Genomic DNA, 26,006 nt, shown 5'->3' on the forward strand with positions numbered 1-26,006 from the left:
TTCCCATAGAAGTATATGGAGAATTTGTTCTGAGCAAATTCATTACCTCCCAATAGCCATTACCTTCCAATAGCCATTGTAGGCAATAGGCTACAACATACTGTTATTTTTCAGGAAGGGAGACCTGTTACTGGCTGTACGTGCACATTAGCTCTGGTAAGTTCAAACTCATAAGTAGAGTAATTGTTCAAGTAAGAGTTGTTTATAGCATTGTCTCAAACATATACTATATACAGGTGAAACTCAGAAAATTAGAATATCGTGCAAAAGTTCATTTATTTCAGTAATTCAACTTAAAAGGTGAAACTCATATATTATATACACTCATTAAATGCAAAGTGATATATTTCAAGCCTTTATTTGTTATAATTTTGATGATTGTGCCTTACAGCTTCAGAAAACCCCAAATCCAAATCTCAGAAAATTTGAATATTGTGCTCAAAGTGTCACACTCTAATCAGCTAATTAATACAAACCACCTGCAAAGGGTTTATGAGCCTTTACATGGTCTCTCAGTCTGGTTCAGTACAAATCACAATCATGGGGAAGACTACTAACCTGACAGTTGTGCTGAAAACCATCATTGACACCCTCCACAAAGAGGGAAAGCCTCAAAAGGAAATTGCAAAAGAAGTTGGATGTTATCAAAGTGCTGTATCAAAGCACATTAATAGAAAGTTAAGTGGAAGGGAAAAGTGTGGAAGAAAAAGATGCACAAGCAGCAGGGATGACCACAGAGTATTGTCAGGAAAAGGCCATTCAAAAGTGTGGAGGAGCTTCACTAGGAGTGGACTGAGGCTGGAGTTAGTGCATCAAGAGCCACCACACACAGACGGATCCTGGACATTGGCATTAAATGTTGGAACGTCAGAAGTGTCTTACCTGGGCTAAAGAAAAAAAGAACTGGTCTGTTGGTCAGTGAGAGCAAATTTTGCATCTCATTTGGAAACCAAGGTCCCAGAGTAGAGTATGTAGGAAGAATGGAGATGCACACAATCCAAGATACTTGACGTCCAGTGTGAAGTTTCCAAGGCCTGTGTTGATTGGGGAGCCATGTTATCTGCTGGTGTTGGTCCAATGTGCTTTATTAAGTCCAGAGTCAACACAGCCATCTACCAGGACATTTTAGAGCACTTCATGCTTCCTTCAGCAGACAAGCTTTATGGAGATGCTGACTTCATTTTCCAGCAGGACTTGGCACCTGCCCACACTGCCAAAAGTACCAAAACTTTGGTTCAATGACCATGGGATTACTGTGCTGAATCGGCCAGCAAACTCGCCTGACCTGAACCCCATAGAGAATCTATGGGGTATTGCCAAGAGAAAGATGAGAGACATGAGACCGAACAATGCAGAAGAGCTGAAGGCCGCTATTGTAGCATCCTGGTCTTCCATAACACCGCAGCAGTGCCACAGGCTCATAGAATCTATACCTTGCTGCATTGAGGCAGTAATTCATGCAAAAGGGGCCCAAACCAAATACTGAGTACATATGCATGATTATACTTTTCAGATGGGCGACATTTCTGTATTTAAAATACTTTTTTTATTGATTTTATGTAATATTCTAATTTTCTGAGATTTTGGATTTGGTGTTTTTTTAAGATGTAAGCCACAATCATTAACATTATAACAAATAAAGGCTTGAAATATCTCACTTTGCATGTAATGAGTCTATATACAGGTTGAGTATCCCATATCCAAATATTCCAAAATACGGAATATTCCGAAATACTGAATATTTTGAGTGAGAGTGAGATAGTGAAACCTTTGTTTCTGATGGCTCAATGTACACAAACTTTGTTTAATACACAAAGTTATTAAAAATAGTCTGCTTTAATTTTACACTGCAATGCTTTTGTACTTGTGCGGGGGGGGACAGCCTGACATGAGGGGCGGACTAGCTCTGTGCTGGGCATTCCCCCACATGTCAGTGTAAGTGATCGTAGCAGCTACAAGAAATAAAGAACCAAGTTGCACTCAACAATCAAAATAAAACAAACATTTATTAAAAGATTAATACAATAATACTCCTGGGAGTGCCATATATTTAAATCAATACAACATAAAATATGAGAGATATAAAATGCCTGTTCCCAGGTGAATTTATGATGATATAATTCTTTTTCAACACTTCCTATTATTTTACAGCATCTAATCTCAGAAATTTAGTAATAAATAGAATACCAGCAATAATTGGGAACTGTTAATGACTAATAATACCTAATGGTATAGAATGATGGGTCTAAATGCCAGTGTGACTCACTTGGTTCATGAAAAAGTCCCAAAATGTCCTTATTCCATGCGGACCCGTGTCAGTTCGGATAGAACTGGTGTAGATGGAGTCTTTAGGATGAATTGTGCTTCTCAGAAGGACACATTAGTGTCGGATGAGCTGTATGTTGAAAGCCAGAAAAGTGAAATAATGCTGGCAGGGAGAGCCCGGAGTGATGTAAATGCTACCAGCCGTTCACTCCCACGCCGGGGAGGGGGAGCAGTGCCCGCACTCGCCGCCGGGCTACGATGAAATGCAGCCGTACACCGACTGTGCGACGGCTGTGAGTCCCAGGCGGCTGGAAGTGACCCGTGCGGCAGTGTGACTATGCTCTTACCGGGAGCGGCTGGACTGTCCTCTCACGGGTAGGCTCAGAGGAGCCTCCCTGGTGAACGCTTGATGTTTAAAGATGTTGATGGTGGAGCCACAGGTATGTTGTAGTGGCTCTGTGCAGGAGCCAGCTGCGCTATATTCTGCATAGTAGAGGCTGGACATACACACAGAAAACCGACTTATCCTCACCACAATTGGCCGCCGGCGGGATAGAGCAACACTGGAGCCTCAGCACCTGAGATGTCAGCTGGGCAAAAGGTTCCTGTAGTAGCAGCAGCCGTGGTGAGCCTGATCCACTGTAGTGGCTCCACTGGGTCTAACTTCTGATGGTTAGGACAAAGGTATTGCTGGATAGATAGACCTGTATCCTTAACGCGTTTCAACGCCAACAGGGCGTCTTTTTCCAAAAGGCAGGTATCGTAGCAGCTATGATAAGGTCGGAATGACCCCCTATGTCCTGCTGCCAGTCTGCCTGCCCCCTCCGGCATCAACAATCCCCACTCCCTAGCCGTGGTGTAGGTGGAACAAAAGCTGCTGTGGCCACCGGCATAGATGTGTATGAAAGCGGCAAAGCGGAAGGCTTTCATAGCCCTCCCTGCGCCACATACTCTCTGAGCCCCGGAGCCTCCTCTGCGCGTGATGTCACAGAAGTGCCTCCCCACTACAGCCGCGCACAGATCCCCAGAGGCCCTGACTCTGCAACACAGCACTTGGGCTGCCGGCCTGGAAGCCCCGAGATGGCTACTGTAACGGATAGAGTGGGTGCTATCAAGGAGGGTAATGTCTGGATGCTGAATCAATGTAAAAGGTGACAGTGCTGTGCAGTACAGTGGGTGTGCAGTGTCAATGACACTGCACAGCACTCTCACCTTTTACACTGATTCAGTGAGTCATTCAGTTCTTCCAGCCAGTCATTATTGTTAGCGCTGGTGTCCCAACGCGCAGCATTACAGGGAAGTAGATGCACTAAATAAAAACAGCTCCCAGCAACCCTTTGCGCCGATTCATTCTGGTGCTAAGGCATGCTGGGAGCTGTAGTTTATTGAGTGCATCTTCTTCACTGTAATGTGGCGCGTTGGGACACCGGCGCTAACAATAGTGATTGACTGCTGTGAGAGTCTCCAGAAGAGCCACTGCCAAAGGGAGGACAGCAGCCTAGCTGCTTCCAAGAGAACAAGCAGGAGAAGCATTTACCGCCCCTCCCCCACTCACAGTACCTCTGGGCCCCATCTGCGGCACCTGCACACACACCCTCCACCACCCACGGTGGCTCCGAACCTCCTCCCCCCACCCACAACACCCCCGCACCCACCCCTCCCCCACCCACGGCACCCCTGCACCTGCGGTGGCTCTGAAACCCCACCGGCAGCACCCACCCTTCCCCCACCACCTCACCAGCCCCTCCCCCACCCGCGGCACCCTCAGACCTCCTCCTTCATCCATGTCTCCCCTGCACCCACCACTCCCCCAACCACAGCACCTACTAGGTGATTCATCAGGGTCTGTGTGCGCTGTTCATGCTGTTGCAAGGGGCTATGACCCCTTAACCATTGCACGCCCTTTGTCCGGGCAATATTTAACCACTCACACAATTATGATTGGAGGTAATACGCCATATAATACAAAAATTGCACACCACAAGGGTATGCAAGGGTTAAGGGGGCACAACCCCTTACGACAGTGTGAACAGCGCCCGTAGGATGCGATGATTCACCTAGTGTGCATATAAGGAGGATAGACATAACAAAGAATAATAAACAAGTTTCAGTATGCTCCTGGTTATACATGTATAGCAACTGTCTTTTCCCTGAGATCTACCCTCAAATGGCTACTCATATGTTCCCATCTCTTAAATACCATAAAGTAGTTGGAACTACAAACAACAACTGAGAAGTAGACCAAGACAGTAAATCAATATAAAGAAGTAACAGTAATGGTGCCCATACACTTGCATCGCACCGGCAGTTCAGGTGCGATGAAATTGCACCTGAACTGCCAAAAAGATTACCATGCAATCATGTGATAGATCGCATGGTAATCATGTGATGGGCACATCACCGCAGAGTGGGAGCGGCCTCCGGCCGCTCCCGGCGGGTGCCCATCACACATCGCAGTGCGATATATAGCATGCGTTTCTAAAAACATATGCGATTGCACTGCGATTCGATAAATATTATGTGCAGCACATAATATCTTGAGATGCGATATTCGACCGGCATGCCCGCGCATAGCGTCAAAAGGTACTAAAATGTGCATACAATCCTTTGATTTCTCTCACAGATGTGGTTGAAATCGAAGGATAGTACCGATAATCTCATAAGTGTATGGGCACCATAACTAAGCAAAGGGACAAAAGCTATTGTAAGCAATGAGATAAGATAACATATCACAAAAAACAGGACTGAGACAGAGACTAGATACCCAATATGAAATAATACAAAACAAAAGGAACAAGACAACAGCTGAGATAGGATCAAAATGACCAGAAAGTCAAATATGATCTGGAAAACTTCTGATGTACATTGGAAAAACAAGCTTTAAAAATACTTTGAAGCAGGGCCGGTGCTACCTGCCCATATGGGTATGCAGTACAGTGAGGCACCGTGCTGAAGAGGGGTGTGGTATGGAAGGTCGACAGTAACTAGGTCATCCGTGTCTAAGTCAACCACTATTGGTTGACAGTAACTAGGTCGACAGGTTAAAAGGTTATCTCTTCATCTTTCTTCCTGACACTGTCTCTCTCTCCCAACATGGGCCTATATTTACTAATAATCCGAGTTTGACCGATTTGTGGTTTTTTTTTTCTAAGTCCCAACACGGGAATTCACTAAGCACAAATCCTGGCAGTGTTTGGGCTATTCGTAATGGTTTTCAAGGCTAAGTTCAGAAATACGAATGAATAGACCATCGGTCAAATGCGGCTGTTGGCCCTCATTCCGAGTTGATCGGTCGCAAGGCGAATTTAGCAGAGTTACACACGCTAAGCCGCCGCCTACTGGGAGTGAATCTTAGCTTCTTAAAATTGCGACCGATGTATTCGCAATATTGCGATTACTAACTACTTAGCAGTTTCAGAGTAGCTTCAGACTTACTCTGCCTGTGCGATCAGTTCAGTGCTTGTCGTTCCTGGTTGACGTCACAAACACACCCAGCGTTCGCCCAGGCACTCCCACCGTTTCTCCGGCCACTCCTGCGTTTTTTCCGGAAACGGTAGCGTTTTCAGCCACACGCCCCTGAAACGCCGTGTTTCCGCCCAGTAACACCCATTTCCTGTCAATCACATTACGATCGCCGGAGCGATGAAAAAGCCGTGAGTAAAATTACTTTCTACATAGCAAAGTTACTTGGCGCAGTCGCAGTGCGAACATTGCGCATGCGTGCTAAGCGGATTTTCATTGCGATGCGATGAAAAATACCGAGCGAACAACTCGGAATGAGGGCCGTTATTTCATACAACACGGGTATTCACTATTAATTCGTATTTGGGTGTTAGTCTCTGAATGCTCAAGTGCGGGTGTTTTTTTTTGCGATTCGTTAAAAAAAGCAGCAAAAAAATAGACTTGCTTTTTCCTGGCGAGTTTGGATAATCATGCACGGATCAGTGAGATCTGTGCATGTTTATCTATGGGAAAGGGTCGTTTAGTGTAAAAAGTGAAGAAAAACAAATGGCGTGGGGTCCCACCTCCTAAGCACAACCAGCCTCTGGCTCTTTGAGCTGGTCCTGGTTGCAAAAATATGGGGAAAAAATTGACTGGGGATCCCCCATATTTTAACAACCAGCTCCGGGCTCTGCGCCTGGTCCTGGTGCCAAAAATACGGGGGACAAAAAGTGTAGGGGTCCCCCGTATTTTTAACACCAGCACCGGGCTCCACTAGTCAGAGAGATAATGCCACAGCCGGGGGACACTTTTATATAGGTCCCTGCGGCCCTGGCATTAAATCACTAACTAGTCACCCCTGGCCGGGGTACCCTGGAGGAGTGGGGACGCCTTAAATCAAGGGGTCCCCCCCTCCAGCCACCCAAGGGCCAGGGGTGAAGCCCGAGGCTGTCCCCCCTCAGCGGCGGATGGGGGGCTGCTAGCCATGTGTAAAAATAAGAATATTGTTTTTTGTAGCAGTACTACAAGTCCCAGCAAGCCTCCCCCGCAAGCTGGTACTTGGAGAACCAGAAGTACCAGCATGCGGTGGAAAAACAGGCCCGCTGGTACCTTTAGTACTACTACAAAAAAAATACCAAATAAAAACAGAACTCACACACCTTGAAAGTAAAACTTTATTACATACATGCACACCTACATACTTACCTATGTTCACACGTGGCTCGGTCCACTTCTCCAAGTAGAATCCATGGGGTACCTGAAAATAAAATTATTGACCGCGAGTAACCTCAACCGCTGACCGCAAAGTTCCCACCATTGGATACAATGGAGCGCCTATGCGCTACATTGTATCTCTGCCGTGCGCAGCCTGAGTGACAGCTCAGGAGCGCACAGCCAATCAGGAGAGTGCCACGACGTGGCGCTCCCTGATTGGCTGAAGGGACCCTCTTTGACAGGAGTTACGGGGGGTCTCGGCAGTCGAGGAAAGGGGTCCCATGTGTAAACATGGGGCCCCTTTCAGTGCGTGGTTCGGGTTTTTCGGTTTGTTTTTTTGCCAAGTACGTGGATTACAAGCTCAGAAGAGGACCGATCTACACTGCATTGTGTGAGTATCATTTTATTTTCAGGTACCCCATGGATTCTACTTGGAGAAGTGGACCGAGCCACGTGTGAACATAGATAAGTATGTGTGAATGTAGGTGTGCATGTACAGATGTAGCCACCTTTATCTTGACTGGCTGAGGCGTTTGTCCCGATCGAGCATACGCAGCGTAGGGAGGCGCGCCTAGTCACAGAGAGGCGTACCTAATCGCACGGAGGCAGACAGAGCGTTTGGCGTTACCTTTACGTGTAATACCTGTGATCAGCCACCAGATGTCGCTTTTTACAATCACCACTGAGCATGCGTGTGGTCTCCCGTAAAATACAATACTGAAATATATAATAAGGACTACTTTACTAAGCGTCTCATTATGCTGCATACAGTAAATACTCATTACGCTGCATTATTTAATACAGTAAATACTCATTATGCTGCATTATTTAATACAGTATATACGGTACAGACGCAAATAGTACAGCATACAGTATATGATCCATCTACAGTACTTTATGAATATGTGAGCGTCCAAGTCCAGCAGACAAAACAACATAAAACCAGTAGTGTACACTGTCGCAAATGGACGTGTTAGAAGTTCACTATTGCCTCTTGAGATTAGGAATTTTGTACAGTATGTTAGCGTCCTAATCCCATAGCCATTACAGCATAATCAAAACCAATGGATTTATTCATCTGTCTGCGGCGAAGTGGTGAAGTGTTCCGCTTCCTATACTCAGAGTCCCGAGTTCGATTTCTAAAGTACGAATGCATGTTAGTTTTTTCCAGACACTTTATTATTTTTTTATTCACATAAACCAGGGCAAAGCTGCAGGAGCGGTTCTGTTAAGGTTCTATGCACCGTACAGTACACATACAATTCTGTAGCAGGGCAGACTCAATTGAAATGGCTACCACCTATGACTCCTTGCTCCACGGAGGCCCTAGGCTACGGAGCAAGTAACAGTCCAGATTTTGCAGGCTATGGGGCAATGCTGAAGGAGCGTCACAATCCCCTAGCTAAAATACACAGGGGCGATAGGACTAAGCGAGGTACAGTATATGCACATAACGATACACTGCAAAGTTCCCCATGGTTTTAATTATGCCTTTTCTTTGAACACAGTATTTTCGACTGCCTCGCCCTACACCCATCCCAATTTCCCCTTCCCCCCTGGGAGCCTGCAATGTACATGCAGTAGACAGGGAGGGAGTTCCGATCAGGTTACAAGACGTGCAACAGTATACTACTGTATGTAGGAAAATCCCCCGCCCACTCTGATTTATGTGAAACCTGTGTGCACCCTTCCATTGAATGTATAACAAAGAAAAAAAAATAATAATAAAGTGAATGTTACAGGAACACATTAAAAAAAGGTTGGCACTTCCTTCCCATTGGTGTTGGTTTATGCCTTAGGGGACTCGGACGCAAATACTTGTATTTGAAAAGCACGTATTTTCCACTGCCTCTCCCTACCCCCATTGCCCTTCCCCCCTGGGAGCCTGCACAGGTCATGCAGTGGACAGGGAGGGAGTTCAGGTCAGGTACAATACACAAATGCCGACAATCTACAGTACTGTGTTGCTCAGTTAGTTGCGTCGGAATACACTAGTTTATACTCATTACCGCTGTGTATTTGTATATAGCGGAATGAATCGCTGCTGCAGATTTACTTTGATTTATGTGAAACCTGTGTGCACCCTTTCATTGAATGTATAACAAAGAAAAACAATAATAAAGTGAATGTCACGGGAACATATAAAAAAAAAAAGGTTGGCACTTTGGGACTCAAAGCTGGGACTCTCAGTGTGGGACGTAAGAGCCTTCATCGCTAGGTTGGTATGGAAGAGGAGACAATTAGCTACCAGAGGGTACCAACTCCAAGTTTCTGTGACCCCCACAAGGCTCATGGCAAGCGTCGGAACCCATGGTGGGTCTGAATTAACGGGCCCATTATAGTCTATGGGAAAATGAGTCCAATTTGCGTATTGATATCTCTGGTTCTGGGTGTCCCAGAGACTCGGGACTGGTACCATTTAAAAGAGGAGACTCTTGGGTTTCAGGGCAGACCAACGACTAGTTTATGTGACACTGGAAAGGGAAACAGTAAGCAACCGTGTATCGGGTCCCCTCCAGTTGTCCGCCTAGCTTGCACAGGATGCAGGGTTTCTGGCTAGATAGGAAATACTGTACAGAAATGCTAAGCATGGTAATTTGACATCCAGGAACATAGGGAGGAGTTTATCTCTCTCCATTATACTTAGAAAAATTACACTTGCCACTGTACGTTACAAGCTGTTCGTGCTAATTAGTACAATAGTAGAACATACTGTACAGAGATACTAAGTACAGTGATTTGGCATCCACAAACTTAGGGAGGAGCTTTAATCTCTCTCCATTGTAATCTTTCTAAGCATAATGGAGAGAGATAAAAGCTCCTCCCTAAATTCCTGGATGCCAAATTGCCATCCAGAGTATCGCTGTACTCTATGTTCTACTAGTGTACTAATTAGCACGATCAGCTTGTAACATACAGTGGCAAGTTTAATATTTCTATGTATAATGGAGAGAGATAAAAGCTCCTCAGTAAGTTCCTGGATGCCACATCACTGTACTTAGTATCTCTGTACAGTATTTTCTGTTAGGGTACTAATTAGCTGTTCGTGCTAATTAGTACCCTAATAGAACATACTGTACAGAGATACTAAGGACGGTGATTTGGTATCCAGGAACTTACTGAGGAGCTTTTATCTCTCTCCATTATACATAGAAAGATTAAACTTGCCGCTGTATGTTACAAGCTGTTCGTGCTAATTAGTACCCTAATAGAACATACTGTACAGAGATACTACAGACAGTGATTTGGCATCCAGGAACTTAGGGAGGAGCTTTTATCTCTCTCCTATATACTTAGAAAGATTACAGCGGAGAGATATAAAAGCTCCTCCCTAAGGTTCCTGGATGCCAAATCACTGTCTGTAGTATCTCTGTACAGTATGTTCTACTAGTGTACTAATTAGCACGAGCAGCTTGTAACGTACAGTGGCAGTTTTGATCTTTCTATGTATAATGTAGAGAGATAAAAGCTCCTCCCTCAGTTCCTGGTTGCCAAATCACCATCCTTAGTTTCTCTGTATAGTATTTTCTATTAGGGTACTAATTAGCACGAACAGCTAATTAGTACCCTAATAGAAAATACTGTACAGAGATACTAAGTACAGTGATGTGGCATCCAGGAACTTACTGAGGAGCTTTTATCTCTCTCCATTATACATAGAAAGATTAATCTTGCCACTGTACGTTACAAGCTGTTCGTGCTAATTAGTACACTAGTAGAACATACTGTACAGAGATACTACATACAGTGATTTGGCATCCAGGAACCTTAGGGAGGAGCTTTTATCTCTCTCCATTATGCTTAGAAAGATTACAATGGAGAGAGAATAAAGCTCCTCCCTAAGTTCGTGGATGCCAAATCACTGTACTTAGTATCTCTGTACAGTATGTTCTACTAGTGTACTAATTAGCACGAACAGCTTGTAACGTACAGTGGCAAGTTTAATATTTCTATGTATAATATAGAGAGATAAAAGCTCCTCCCTAGGTTCCTGGTTGCCAAATCACCGTCCTTAGTATCTCTGTATAGTATTTTCTATTAGGGTACTAATTAGCACGAACAGCTAATTAGTACCCTAATAGAAAATACTGTACAGAGATACTAAGTATAGTGATGTGGCATCCAGGAACTTACTGAGGAGCTTTTATCTCTCTCCATTATACATAGAAAGATTAATCTTGCCACTGTACGTTACAAGCTGTTCGTGCTATTTAGTACACTAGTAGAACATAGAGTACAGCGATACTCTGGACAGCAATTTGGCATCCAGGAATTTAGGGAGGAGCTTTTATCTCTCTCCATTATACTTAGATAGATTACAATGGAGAGATTAAAGCTCCTCCCTAAGTTCATGGATGCCAAATCACTGTACTTAGTATCTCTGTACAGTATGTTCTACTAGTGTACTAATTAGCACGAACAGCTTGTAACGTACAGTGGCAATTTTAATCTTTCTATGTATAATATAGAGAGATAAAAGCTCCTCCCTAAGTTCCTGGTTGCCAAATCACCATCCTTAGTATCTTTGCATAGTATTTTCTATTAGGGTACTAATTAGCACAAACAGCTTGTAACGTACAGTGGCAATTTTAATCTTACTATGTATAATATAGAGAGATAAAAGCTCCTCCCTAAGTTCCTGGTTGCCAAATCACCATCCTTAGTATCTCTGCATAGTATTTTCTATTAGGGTACTAATTAGCACAAACAGCTAATTGGTACCCTAATAGAACATACTGTACAGAGATACTAAGTATGGTGATTTTGTATCCAGGAACTTATTGAGGAGCTTTTATCTCTCTCCATTATACATAGAAAGATTAAACTTGCCACTGTACGTTACAAGCTGTTCGTGCTAATTAGTACCCTAATAGAACATACTGTACAGAGATACGAAGTATGGTGATTTGGCATCCAGTTAAAAGCTGTTCGTGCTAATTAGTATACTAGTAGAACATACTGTACAGAGATACTAAGAATGGTGATTTGGCATCTGGGAACTTCCAGAGGAGCTTTTATCTCTCTCCATTTTACATAGAAAGATTAAACTTGCCGCTGTACTTTACAAGCTGTCTGTGCTAATTAGTACCCTAATTGAAAATACTATACAGAGATACTAAAGACGGTTATTTGGCACCCAGGAATTTAGGGAGGAGCTTTTATCTCTCTCCATTATACTTAGAAAGATTACAATGGAGAGAGATAAAAGCTCCTCCCTAAGTTCGTGGATGCCAAATCACTGTCCTTAGTATCTCTGTACAGTATGTTCTACTAGTGTACTAATTAGCACAAACAGCTTGTAACGTACAGTGGCAAGTGTAATTTTTCTAAGTATAATGGAGTGAGATAAAAACTCCTCCCTATGTTCCTGGATGTCAAATTACCATGCTTAGCATTTCTGTACAGTATTTCCTATCTAGCCAGAAACCCTGTATCCTGTGCAAGCTAGGCGGACAACTGGAGGGGACCCGAAACACGGTTGCTTCCCGTTTCCTTTTCCAGTGTCACATAAACTAGTGATCTGCCCCGAAAGCCAAGAGTCTCCTCTTTTGTATGGTACCAGTCCTGAGTCTCTGGGACACCCAGAACCAGAGATATCAGTACGCAAATTGGACCCATTTTCCCATAGACTATAATGGGCCCGTTAATTCAGACCCACCATGGGTTCCGACGCTTGCCATGAGCCTTGTGGGGGTCACAGAAACTTGGGGTTGGTACCCTCTGGTAGCTAATTGTCTCCCCTTCCATACCTACCTAGTGATGAAGGCTCCCACCTCCCATGCTGAGAGTCACAAAGTGCCAACCTTTTTTTTTCTATGTTCCCGTGACATTCACTTTATTATTTTTTTTCTTTGTTGTACATTCAATGAAAGGGTGCACACAGGTTTCACATAAATCAAAGTAAATCTGCAGCAGCGATTCATTCCGCTATATACAAATACACAGCGGTATTGAGTATAAATTAGTGTATTCCGACGCAACTAACTGAGCAACACAGTACTGTAGATCGTCAGCATTTGTGTATTGTACCTGACCTGAACTCCCTCCCTGTCCACTGCATGACCTGTGCAGGCTCCCAGGGGGGAAGGGCGATGGGGGTAGGGAGAGGCGGTGGAAAACACTGTGCTTTTGAAATACAAGTATTAACGTCCGAGTCCCCTAAGGCATAAACCAACACCAATGGGAAGGAAGTGCCAACCTTTTTTTAATGTGTTCCTGTAACATTCACTTTATTATTATTATTTTTCTTTGTTATACATTCAATGGAAGGGTGCACACAGGTTTCACATAAATCAGAGTGGGCGGTGGATTTTCCTACATACAGTAGTATACTGTTGCACATGTCTTGTAACCTGATCGGAACTCCCTCCCTGTCTACTGCATATACTTTGCAGGCTCCCAGGGGGGGAAGGGGAAAGTGGGATGGGGGTAGGGTGAGGCAGTCGAAAATACAGTGTTCAAAGAAAAGGCATAATCAAAACCATGGGGAACTTTGCGGTGTATCATTATGCGCAAAGACCTCACTTATCCCTATCACCCCTGTGTATTTTAGCTAGGGGATTCTGACGCTCCTTCAGCATTGCCCCGTGACCTACCAAATCTGTGCTGTTACTTGCTCCATAGCCGAGGGCCTCCATTGGGCGAGGAGACACAGGCGGTAGCCATTTCAATTGAGTCTGCCCTGCTATGTATACCATATGGTGCATAGACCCTAAACAGTACAACTCCTCCTGCAGCTTTGCCCTAGTTTACGTGAATAACTCCCTCCCTGTCTACTGCATGACCTGTGCAGGATCCCAGGGGGGAAGGGCGATGGGCAAGCGGGAGGCGGTGGAAAATACTGTGCTTTTGAAATGCAAGTACTGTATGAGTCTGAGTCCCCAGTAGCCTCCTGCTAGCCTATTGCCCTTCCCCCCTGGGAGCCTGCACAGATCATGCAGTAGACAGGGAGGGAATTCAGGTCATGTGCAATACACAAACGCCGAATATCTACTGTATAGTACTGTTTGCTCACAGTAGCGTCAGAATACACTCATTTCTACTCATTCCCGCTGTTTAGTTGCATTTAGCGTAAAGAATCGCTCCTGCAGATGTACTCTGATTTATATGTAACTTGTGTGCACCTTTCCATTGACTGTCTTACAATGTAGATAAAATAATACAGTGTATTATTACAATAAAAAAAAAAAAAAGAAGACACATCACGTCTCGAACCCTGGACCCCCAGCGTGGGAGGTGGGAGCCTTCACCCCTAGCCCACGACGCCTCATGAGAGACTCCCAATTTCATGTGTGAAAGTACTGCAAACAGCGCCCGGCCCCCACCCCATTGGTGTTGGTTTATGCCTTAGAGGACTCGGACGCTCGCATTTGTAAAGCACGGTATTTTCCACCGCCTCCTGCTAGCCTATTGCCCTTCCCCCCTGGGAGCCTGCACAGATCATGCAGTAGACAGGGAGGGAATTCAGGTCATGTGCAATACACAAACGCCGAATATCTACTGTATAGTACTGTTTTGCTCACTTAGTAGCGTCAGAATACACTCATTTCTACTCATTGCCGTTGTGCAGTTGCATTTAGCGTAAAGAATCGCTCCTGCAGATGTACTTTGATTTATGTGAAACCTGTGTGCATCCTTCCATTGGATGTATTAGAGAGAAAAATTTTTTTTTTTAAATGAATGTCACGGGAACACATAAAAAAATGGTTGGCATTTCCTTCCCATTGGTGTTGGTTTACAGTATGCCGTAGTGGACTCGGACGCTCATGTAATTGCATTTCAAAGGCACAGTACAGTATTTCCCATCGTCTCCCCCTACCCCCATCGCCCTTCCCCCCTGGGAGCCTGCACAGGGAGGGAATTCAGGTCATGTCAAATACACAAACGCTGAAGATCTACAGTACTGTTTTGCTCAGTTAGTAGCGTCAGAATACCCTCATTTCATTCCCGCTGTTTAGTTGCATTTAGCGTAAAGAATCGCTCCTGCAGATGTACTCTGATTTATATGTAACTTGTGTGCACCTTTCCATTGACTGTCTTACAATGTAGATAAAATAATACAGTGTATTATTACAATAAAAAAAAAAAAAAAGAATGCACATCACGTCTCGAACCCTGGACCCCCAGCGTGGGAGGTGGGAGCCTTCACCCCTAGCCCACGATGCCTCATGAGAGACTCCCAATTTCATGTGTGAAAGTACTGCAAACAGCGCCCGGCCCCCACCCCACTGGTGTTGGTTTATGCCTTAGAGGACTCGGACGCTCGCATTTGTAAAGCACGGTATTTTCCACCGCCTCCTGCTAGCTACTGTAGCCCTCCATTCCCAGACGCTCATGTATTTTAAAAGCACGGTGTTTATACATTGTCCTGTACATTCTTCCTTTTACACAATTACTGTAGTTGCGTCTCCATACACATACAGTACTCCATACTTTTTCCACCGCCTCACGTTACGCCTACAGTATTGCCAGAGCTGTAGATCAATCCGCCGCTATACTGTACGATCGAAAGTACTGGATTAGTGGAGCATTAGCCACACAGTGGTGGAGATGTGTAATGCATGATGAGTATCTAGATCGCCTCAACGCGCCTACCTGTGATTAAACTCAGCTATCGCCTTAGCGTGACTAAACGCCCGTCTCGGCGGAGAAACAGTCAAGATAAAGGTGGCTACATCTGTATGTAATAAAGTTTTACTTTCAAGGTGTGTGAGTTCTGTTTTTATTTGGGTATTTTTTTGTAGTAGTACTACAGGTACCAGCGGGCCCGTTTTCCCACCGCATGCTGGTACTTGTGGTTCTCCAAGTACCAGCTTGCGGGGGAGGCTTGCTGGGACTTGTAGTACTGCTACAAAAAACAATATTCTTATTTTTACACATGGCTATCAGCCCCCCATCCACCGCCCTTGGATGGGGGGGACAGCCTCGGGCTTCACCCCTGGCCCTTGGGTGGCTGGAGGGGGGGACCCCTTGATTTACGGGGTCCCCACTCCTCCAGGGTACCCAGGCCAGGGGTGACTAGTTAGTGATTTAATGCCAGGGCCGCAGGGACCTATATAAAAGTGTCCCCCGGCTGTGGCATTATCTCTCTGACTAGTGGAGCACAGTGCTGGTGTTAAAAATACGGGGGACCCCTACACTTTTTGTCCCCCGTATTTTTGGCACCAGGACCAGGCGCAGAGCCCGGTGCTGGTTGTTAAAATATGGGGGAACCCCTGTCAATTTTTTCCCCATATCTTTTCAACCGGGACCGGCTCAAAGAGCCCGAGGCAGGTTTTGCTTAGGAGGTGGGACCCCACGCAAATTTTTTCTTGATTTTTAACACTTAAAAATTTTTTTTAAAGGTGCACAATGAAGCCCTGCACGGATCTCACAGATCCGGCCGGGATTCCTTGTGTTTTGTCAGGCAGTGTTTTACTCATCACTCCCGTAAACACTGCCTGACATTATGAATCACATCGACATCGGAAAAGACGAATGTTGCAAACTCGGCAGCTTAGTAAATGACCTTATCAGGATTCAAAAAGTTGCAGTAAAATGCACCCGATACCATTCGAGTTCAAACACCCTTAAAAACGGATAAAACACGAATATTAGTAAATATACCCCATGGTCTTTATCCTTCTCTCTCTCCCTGACACTTAGTCTCTCTCTCCCTGATACTGTTTCTCTCACACCGTCTCTGACACTGTCTTTCTCTCTGACTGTCCCTGACACCATCTCTATGTCTGACTCTCCCTGACACACTCTCTATCTCTCTCCCTTACATTCGCTCTCTCTCCCTGACACTATCTCTACCTGACACTGTCTCTCCCTGACATTATCTCTCTCTCTCTCCCTGACACTGTCTCTTTCTTCCCCTCTCTGTCTCTCCCTCTTTTTTTTCCGTGACACTCTCTCACACTCTATTGCTCCCCTTTTTTTTTTGTCCCTGACAATATCTCTCTCACTCCCCCCCCTCTCTCTCTAGCTCCTCTCCCTCTCTGTGACTCTCTCTCACTCTTTCCCTGATGATCTCTCTCTCCCTTCTCTCATCCTTTTCTCCTTGACACCCTCTCTCTTTCTCTTACTCCCTCTTTTTCCATGAAAACCTCTATCTATTTCAAAATCCGAACATGCACATTTTTATTCCCTATAAATGTAGCAGATCATATGGTCCCAAAAGCCAACTTTTTGCATATGAATGAACCCAGCTCATAATCAAGCAAAAGAGGTTCAACCAGATAATACACTGTAACAGAAGTTTTGGAACAGGGTAAAATGTGAGTTTCCATGACTAAAAAAATTACAGCCCCTTGTTCATTTAAATAAACATTATAAAAAACTACTGAGTAGACTGTATTGTGATGATGATTGTCATTGAAATCCCTTTGTCCATTTAAGTGTATGAAAATCCTATGAACATTTTCCAGCACATGGCAGCACTGGTCACTACGAGTTTGAAAGATGGCTTAGGGCCTAATTCAGATCTGATCGCAGCAGCAAATTTGTTAACTAATGAGCAAAACCATGTGCACTGCAGGTGGGGCAGATATAACATGTGCAGAGAGAGTTAGATTTGGGTGGGGTGTGTTCAAACTGAAATCTAAATTGCAGTGTAAAAATAAAGCAGACAGTATTTGCCTTGCACAGAAACAATATAAGCCACCCAAATCTAACTCTCTCTGCACATTATATCTGCCCCCCATGCAGTGCACATGGTTTTGCCCATTAGCTAACAAATTTGCTGCTGCGATCAGATCTGAATTACCCCATTAATCCACTAAAATCTGGCTATTTCACTATTGATTGTAAGCTTGCGAGCAGGGCCTTCCTACCCATATGACTGATTGTTATTACCCAGTTTTGTTTTATTATTGTGTCCAGTTGTAAAGTGCAACTGAATTTGCTGCGCTATATAAGAATCGGTTAATACATTTAAATAAATGAGAGGTGAATATCCCACTTTAGTAAAACTATGTACTTTATCAATCAAATTTCAGCAAAGGTGTTATGCAAACAGTAATTGTTGTTGCTTAGATTATCAAAATATTGAATTGTAATGAATTGTAATGTTTTGGTGTACGAGCTACAATGCTAGCAAAAGAAGTGCTATAGAGGAGGAGGCCCATGTGTAGACTCCGTCAGGCCTACCTCCTGCCTAGCTTGCAACACTGTGTACTCTTTGCCCTAGGGTCAGTGCTGTCCCAAAGTCTATGTGCAGGTTTCCAGGAAAATGGCACAGTGGCCATTTTCCCAGTGATTTTTCTACTGTGCATGCGTGAAATGCCAGGAAAATGTCGGTGGTACCATTTTCCCAGTGATTGCTGTTTCTGTGTTGCTGCCAACGCAGAACTCTGGAGAATAAGTATTGAAAGATATGGGTGCAGGGCGTGCAATGTGGGCCCCCTGGACCCCAGGGGCCTGTATGCACAGCACACACTGCACCCATTATAAATACGCCAGTGGCTAGCAAATTATTTTCCATTAGAATGAACATTGGGTCTAAGTGACCAAACCATATTTTACGGGTCACGTAGGGCCTCGTTTATCTACTTTACCAGTGTCATCACAGGGATACACCAGAACTACGCAATGGTTCATAAAGGGTTAATAAAATATGTTTGCTATTGTGGTATTGTTTGTATCAGTAATACAGTATGGTCCTTATTTAGAATTGGTGTCTTACTAAAGATTACTGTGGTTCTACCTGTGTGTCTCCAGCACCATCCCACTGTGCATCTCCAACACCAGCTTCTTCCTTTTGTCTCTAGTATACCAGCCCCCTGTGTCCTCTCTAGCACTGCCCATATGTCTCTCCAGCACCACCCCCCTGGGTCTCTCCAGCGCCATTTCCTTATTTCCCCAGATACATCTCTTCCATATTCCCAGCTCCATCTCCTATGTGCCCAGATCCATCTCCTCCATGTCCACAACAACATCTCCTCTCCCCAGCACCATCTACACTCCCCCCAGCACCATCTTCTCTGTGTCTATCTGGCCCCATTCCCGGGAGTCTCCAGCCCTGCCCATATCACCAACCCCCATCTTATTGCATCCCCATGTGTCATGCACCCAGCCTTACTGTACCTCCATCATCAAATCATATTTGCTACACCATCTGATTGTACCCACATGAACTCAGTCTTACTGCACCCCATATCACCCTGAATCCAGCCATACTTCACCCCAATTCACACTGCATCCATTTTACTGCATACAGATATCCCCAGCCTACATATTACTACAGCACTGCCACCCCTCTCACTTCATTAACAGTGAATTGGATTATGATGAGCAGGATTGCCTCCCTTATATAGAAGCATCCATCTCCTCCAACAACCAGAATCGCATACTGCCCGATGTAGGAGTGAGGTGGCTCTAGCTGCACTGACTGTTTATATTTTATGAAGAAAACTGACAGTGTGCTTACATAGGTCATAGTATCTGTTATATACAGGAGACTGGCAGTGTGCCCACGTAGAGCAAAGTACACTTTATCTGCAGGCAACTGGTAGTGTATTCACTGTAGGGCATAGTACATTACATGCAGATGACTGGCAGTGTGCAACATACAGTAAGGCATAGTATATGTTATATACAAGAGACTGGCAGGAGACTTGCAGTGTGCCCATATAGGGCATATTATTTTTATTGCATATGCAGGGGACCGGCACTGGCCTTGTCTCTGGGTTTTTTCCTAAACCATATGAAACAGAGCCTGTACAGAAACCTCTCTCTCCCTGCCACCACTATCACTGTACCCCTGTCTCCTATATGAGCACCAGCTGATACATTTATGGCCTGATCTGCACATACGGTGTCTCTACAGTATACAGCTGTCGAAAAATGCATGAAGCAAAGGCCACTACACCTCTGTACCAACTGGCCACACTCAACTGCATACGAAAGCAGTGGCTTGCAATTCCCACTACAGCAGGTGTGTCGAGATGGGGGGTGATACAAATTACCCGGGCTGCTGGAGGGACCTGGCGGGGCCTGGTTCTCCTAACCTCCCTAGAAGTTCTCAATTTTGGTATACATGCCAAAACCACACACTCTCTAATTTGTTTGAACTATATCACTACTGCCACACTTCACTGGCTACACTCAAATCCGTCCGATCTTGGAAGCAAAGCAGTGACAGGCCTGATTAGTACAAGGTTTGGTGACTACCTTGGAATATCAGGTGCAGTAGCTCCAATGCACATTTATCAACAAAAAGCAGAAGTGGTGGAGAAAACATTGGCTTTACCTCTATCCCACTCGTAGAAAATCTTTAGATATCTCCTGATACAAGTAAAGGAAACTCTGCTAGCAGAAAGTACCAAGGGAACTAACATCAAGGAGTACTGTACATATCATTATCACTGAGAAAATTTCCTTTCTATTATCTGATAATATACTCCTGATGTAAGGAGATATCATATATATCCCTGATTTTAATATTTTTCGCCTGAGGCGAATTTGAATTGGCACTAGACACTAAGAAACACGACTGGTGTCATCTGAGTGTACTCTAACCCTAATATCAACACCATTCAACTCTACTCAAGGTGATTGTTGTTTTTTTATACAAAAACCTGTGCTGATCCTTTTTTTCTGATCAACCTTAATAAAAGTTAAGATTTAATATTTGTTACATTTACACAAGCGTGCCCCAACACAGAGTCTTTCTTTTTTCTTTTCAATCTTCAAACTGTACTACTGACTCTGGGTTACCACCAACAAATACATGTACAACAGATATTCCCAGCACATACAGTTGGATTTTGCAAAGGGATATACACAATCCTCCGCAATCAGAAGTTCAGTGCGGTGCCCAACCAACCTAAACCTCCCCTGTTATCTGTGCTGTGGCTGGCGGCGGCACCATCTTCCCAGTGATATCTTCTGTGATATCTTCGGGAAGATGGCACCGCACGTAGAAAGCAGAGAGGCTGGGACTGTGCCAGAGTCCTTGCTCTCTAGTGGCCAGTGTCATCTTCCCAAATATCACTGGGAAGATGGAGCTGGCAGGGGAGAAGGGACCCACTTACAGCTCGAGTTTGGTATGAAGTGGGTGCCCTCCCAGCATCCCCCCACCCTCCCTGTGCGGGACAAATTTTATTATTTACAGCTTTTTAGTGGCACCACAAGAAAGGGTTAGGGCTAGGCTGCAGGGAGGGTAGAGTTTGGTTTAGGCTATGGGGGCGGGTTAGGGGGCCAGGGGGGAGGTAAGTATACTTACCTTCACCTGTCGAGATTCTAACTATCGGGATGCCATGGTCGGTATTCTGATGATCAGCATCTTATATGCCAGCAAATCGAACCCAACCAATTTTGTTTGGCTGGTGCTGCAAGTGATATATTAAAAAGTATGACAGCTATGGTCTGCAACAGCTATTATTTGATAGTATCCGAAGTCTTTCTGCATTATGTGCTATGGGCTCTGGGGTAAAAATATAGGTGAGTGTATAGGGAAAGGGAAAGGGTCTTTTTATGGGATATTTTTGAATAAGGATGGCAAATGAAACAGCTGTCATTCCTTAGTAAACAACTGCCATTCCATGTCATTCTGCAGGTAAAATATGTGAAGTCATCCTAGCAAGATTTGTGCTGAAGATATAGGGTCTTTCAGATATGCTCACTATGCCAATATTTATGCAGTCAGGCAAATATTGGCCAACCACGCATGCATCGTAGTCACTTGTGATGATTCTCACAGTGAGAATTATTCGCAAAATGATTGACAGTCAGGGACCATTTGGGGGCGGTTACTGGGAGGGGCAGAAGAAAGGTAGGCATGTCACTATCCTTTTTGGGGCGGGCCAATATATGCAATCTTGCACGCAGAAAACATGGCACCAGCATCTCATCTCCTGAGGCCATTTTGTATGACCATATGGTCACTCAGATAATTGACTATCAGAGACTCTACGACCACCACTGCATGTTTGTATGCAGATGCTGATATTTGCAGTGTCTTCAGTGGGCGTCTCAATACATTTCCAAGCGGATACAGCATTAGCATATATTCACACATCTGCTGTGTATGGAATCACAGCTGTGAATGCATTAGTGTACATCTCTGAATAACTCCCATAGTGCTTAGGTTTAAGATTAAAAAGAAATACATATAAAAGTTTAGTCTGCTCTCATAGTCAATTGGCATTCCGTTTCTGTAGACCTGAGCTGTCATTGTTTTTAGTATCCCTCATGCGATGAGGCCCCTTTCTGTAGTGGATGTGACTGAATTTAAGTGATCCTCCTGAGGCTGGTATCCAGCTACATTATAAAACTTGCCCTCCACGTAGCTTACCAGTGCAACCAGTGTGCATTGCCCTGCAGTTTGAGCTATGATCAATGTAAAACACCTTCCTGTGAGATTGCTAAGGAGAATCTTTGTTAGTCTGACCAAGATATCACCATGTGCTTTGGATTGCCACGCCTGACAGACAATCATTGATTCCCTGTTCCTGCTGACACCGAGTCTGATAGCTACAGTATTTGAAGGCTAATGCTGCTCAGCATCTGTAACAGGCAGACGTGAGATAGCCATATGCCAATTTGGCCCATGTTTGAAGCCTGTACTTCTTTTACTGTTTTTATCAAGAGTGCTCCATTTCTCCCTTCTGGTTTGTCAGTCCTTTGCTTTCAGGAAAAATCTGTAGCAACAGGCATTTGAGTGACCTGTGAAATTCCATAATACCCTGGATTTAATGTTTATTATCCCCGGTATTTCTTGAGCCCAAAATTGACTGGAATACTTGGGAATCAGACACAATTACCAAGAAAAAAAACTTGTTAAGTTAACATCACTTATGCTAAGTAAAATGAACTACAAACAGTTAGTAGCTGAGTATAATAGTAGTGCTGGAAGAGGCATACATATAAGAATTTAGAACATCTGGTAAATTTCAGGGATGGGACATGGCAACAGATGCTCAGACATCAGATCTTAATCAGGGAATCCTTAGGATAAGACTCAACAAAAAAAGAAAATCTCCTCTAACTAATTTGAATAATTATGTTGCGCATGCAATATTAACTCTATTCTCCACTTTGACATCTTGTTGAGTTTATGCCTGAGTAGGCATAAGGCTGGGTACACACTGGAATGACCAGCAATCATTCCAACTTTCATTGAGCGTACACAATGAGATATATTGCTGAGATATGTTGCTCCTGTACACACTAGAACAGTGGTTCTCAACCTCGGTCCTCAAGTACCCCCAACAGTTTGTGTTTTCCAGGTCACCTAGCAGTTAACAAGTGTTTTCATTACTCACTGACACATTTTAAAGGACCCACAGGTGGAGCTAATTATTTCACATGCAATCTTGTGAGGAGACCTGGAAAATATGAACTATTGGGGGTACTTGAGGACCGCGGTTGGGAACCACTGCAGTAGAACGATCACTGGCTAATTTAAATACTGGGAATATCGTCAGGACATCTGCTTGGCAGTACACACTGCATGATAGGCAGCAAATCGCTGGTGATTTTGCTAGGTTTGATGTGCAGCACATTAACTTGACAACATTGCATGCGACTGCGGGAGCACACTTATTAAGCCTACACACTGAGCAATGTAGACGATATGTCAGTCTGTAGCGCCCGATCGGGCGACATATCACTCAGTGTGTGCCTGGCTTTACAATAATATCAGAAAAGATGTAAAGCACGTATACCTTATATAAATATATATATAGAGCCACAGCAGCCGGCACTCCTATACATATCGACAATGTGTCTCAGTGCCCAAACAGCAGCATACACATTCTTCCAAAAAGAATGGTACTTGAGGCTTTTCAAATGCAATAAAACTTGTATTCAACTTTCAACGTTTCGGAGTAGCTGCCCTGTCGTCAGGACCATACAAGTGCACTTATATGGTCCTGATGATGGGGCGGCTGCTCCAAAATGTTGTTCATTGAATGCAAGTTTAATTGCATGTAAATAACCTCAAGTGCTGTCCTTTTTGAAAGAAAAAATAAATAAAATATAAATAAAGTAAAAAAATAATAATATATATATATATATATATATATTGTACCCTAGCTATCACAGAATAGACTGTGGGTCAATCAATACAAAGTGGTCCAACACCTGTTGCTTGTCCATTTTTTAGGAAAACAAATCATTTTTTGTCAGTTATCTTCCCTATATGCCAATAATTACAAAAATACATTGTTCTCAGCAAAGTTTGGGCTACATTTTTGACTTGATGCATAGGTTGTCTTATTTCACTATAATGGTGAAAAAGAGGGCCCAACTAGAACAAAATATTTGTGAAAATATGACTTTCATGGTGCTATTATCTCAGCTTGGAAAAAAATATAAAGTTTCAGGGTTTTTTTTAATCAATAGTTTTTATTGAATTTTCGTATTGCAAAACAGGGGTACAGAAGGAAGAAAAAAGGGGGGGAAGTAGGTACATAAATACATGAGACAACGCTATGACAGACATGTGCAGACAGTTCAAAGTTAATCAAACAGGTACATCATAAGAAAAACAAAAAAATTAAGGGAAAGGTGGCAATGGGCATATTATAAATACAACACAAAAAGAAGGTCATCTCAGGCTTAGGGGGGGAGGGGGGCCTCATCAGCCGATAGGACTGGAGGGAGCATGTCTAAGGGAGAGGAACATAATATCAGTCTAGCACCCTCACCCTCCATGGTAAACAGATGCCAAGGCATCCAACGCACAAATGGAGATTTAGCGGTGAAGGAGTATGGGATGTGTTCAGTCTCCATCAAGAAGTGCAGCTGTATTTTGTGTAACACCTTCAACAGGGGAGGTGGTGTGGGCTGTTTCCAGTTTTGGGCTAAAGCCGCACATGCGGCGAGACAGATGTGGCCTAGGACATAGTGTAGATGTGCACCCACGGATCGTGGGTATACATTCAATAAAGCTATAAGGGGGGAGGGGGACAAGTCAAGATTCAAAACTTGGTTGATAAGCCCAAATACCTCCACCCAGTACAATTGAATATGGGAACATGACCAAAAAATATGGAAGAGGTGGCCTACCTTTTCGCATAGACGCCAACAAAACTTCGAACATGCAGGCCAAATCGTATGCAACCTTTCCGGTGTGAGGTATAATCTAGGGAGCAGCTTGACATGCATTTCGGAGTGATTCAGGCATTTAGACATAGTAAAGATGACATAAAAATGTGTTGCCATTGAGAATCATGGAAAACACAGCCAACATCCGCCTCCCACCTGATTTGGGCTCTAGATTTAGAAACGGGGAGTAGTGAGAGTAATGTTCTATACCAGAAGGAAATCTCCCCCCTAGAAGTAGCACTAGAAAATCAGCCTATGGCGTGCAGAATACCAGGGGTTGGGGGGGAGGGGGTAAGGTGGAGGCTAGTCCACCAGTGCTGGATTTGATAATATCGAAGTCTCTCAGAGTCAGGCAGAGTGAAGCGTCCCTGAATATCAGAAAAGGAGGTGAGCACAGACCCATTAAACAAGTCTCCCAGGACCGCCATCTCCCTGGACCGCCAGCCTGCCAGATTAAGGTTAGGGACCAGGGAGGCCACCGTTCGTAGTGATATCAAAGACATATTATGATAAGAGGGGGATATGGCCACAGTCAATTTGTCCCAAACCTAGAGCGTGGCTCGGGTAGAGGGAAGGAGGTTTAAGTTCTGTGGGCGAAGGGGTTTGGGGATCCAAAAGAGATCTTTCAGGGGAAAACGGGGCAGGTCGCCTCTTCCAGACACGTCCCCCGGACATACATCTTTGTAGAATTCTTTAATCTGGGCCAGAAGGCAGGCCTCCTGGTACAGTAGTAAATTAGGCATATCCAGGCCACCGGCTCTCCTCGGTAGAGACATCCGCGCGCGAGCAAGTTTAGGCGGGCGCGAAGACCATATATAATTAGTGAGGATTGTAGTGGCCTTATCTAGATATTTCTTGGGGAAAATAAAAGGGATAGTACGGAACAGGAACATTAATTTAGGGAGCAACGACATCTTAAAAGCGGCCAGACGTCTCAACCAAGAAACTTCATAGTTGAGCCATGATTTGGTGAACATCTGAAGGGAGGACAGCAGAGAAGGAAGATTAACCTCGAATACAGAAGAGGTAGATGGAGGATGTAGATACCT

General features: G+C 44.2%; 1 pseudogene; it reads left to right on the top strand.

Moving 5' to 3' along the window:
- Positions 1-19,982: 19,982 nt before the first annotated feature.
- On the top strand, positions 19,983-20,101 carry LOC134930264 (5S ribosomal RNA; annotated as a pseudogene).
- The last annotated feature ends 5,905 nt before the right edge of the window (positions 20,102-26,006 follow it).

The sequence above is a fragment of the Pseudophryne corroboree genome, chromosome 5, assembly GCF_028390025.1.
Source record: "Pseudophryne corroboree isolate aPseCor3 chromosome 5, aPseCor3.hap2, whole genome shotgun sequence".
In the NCBI taxonomy this organism is placed as follows: Eukaryota; Metazoa; Chordata; class Amphibia; order Anura; family Myobatrachidae; genus Pseudophryne; species Pseudophryne corroboree.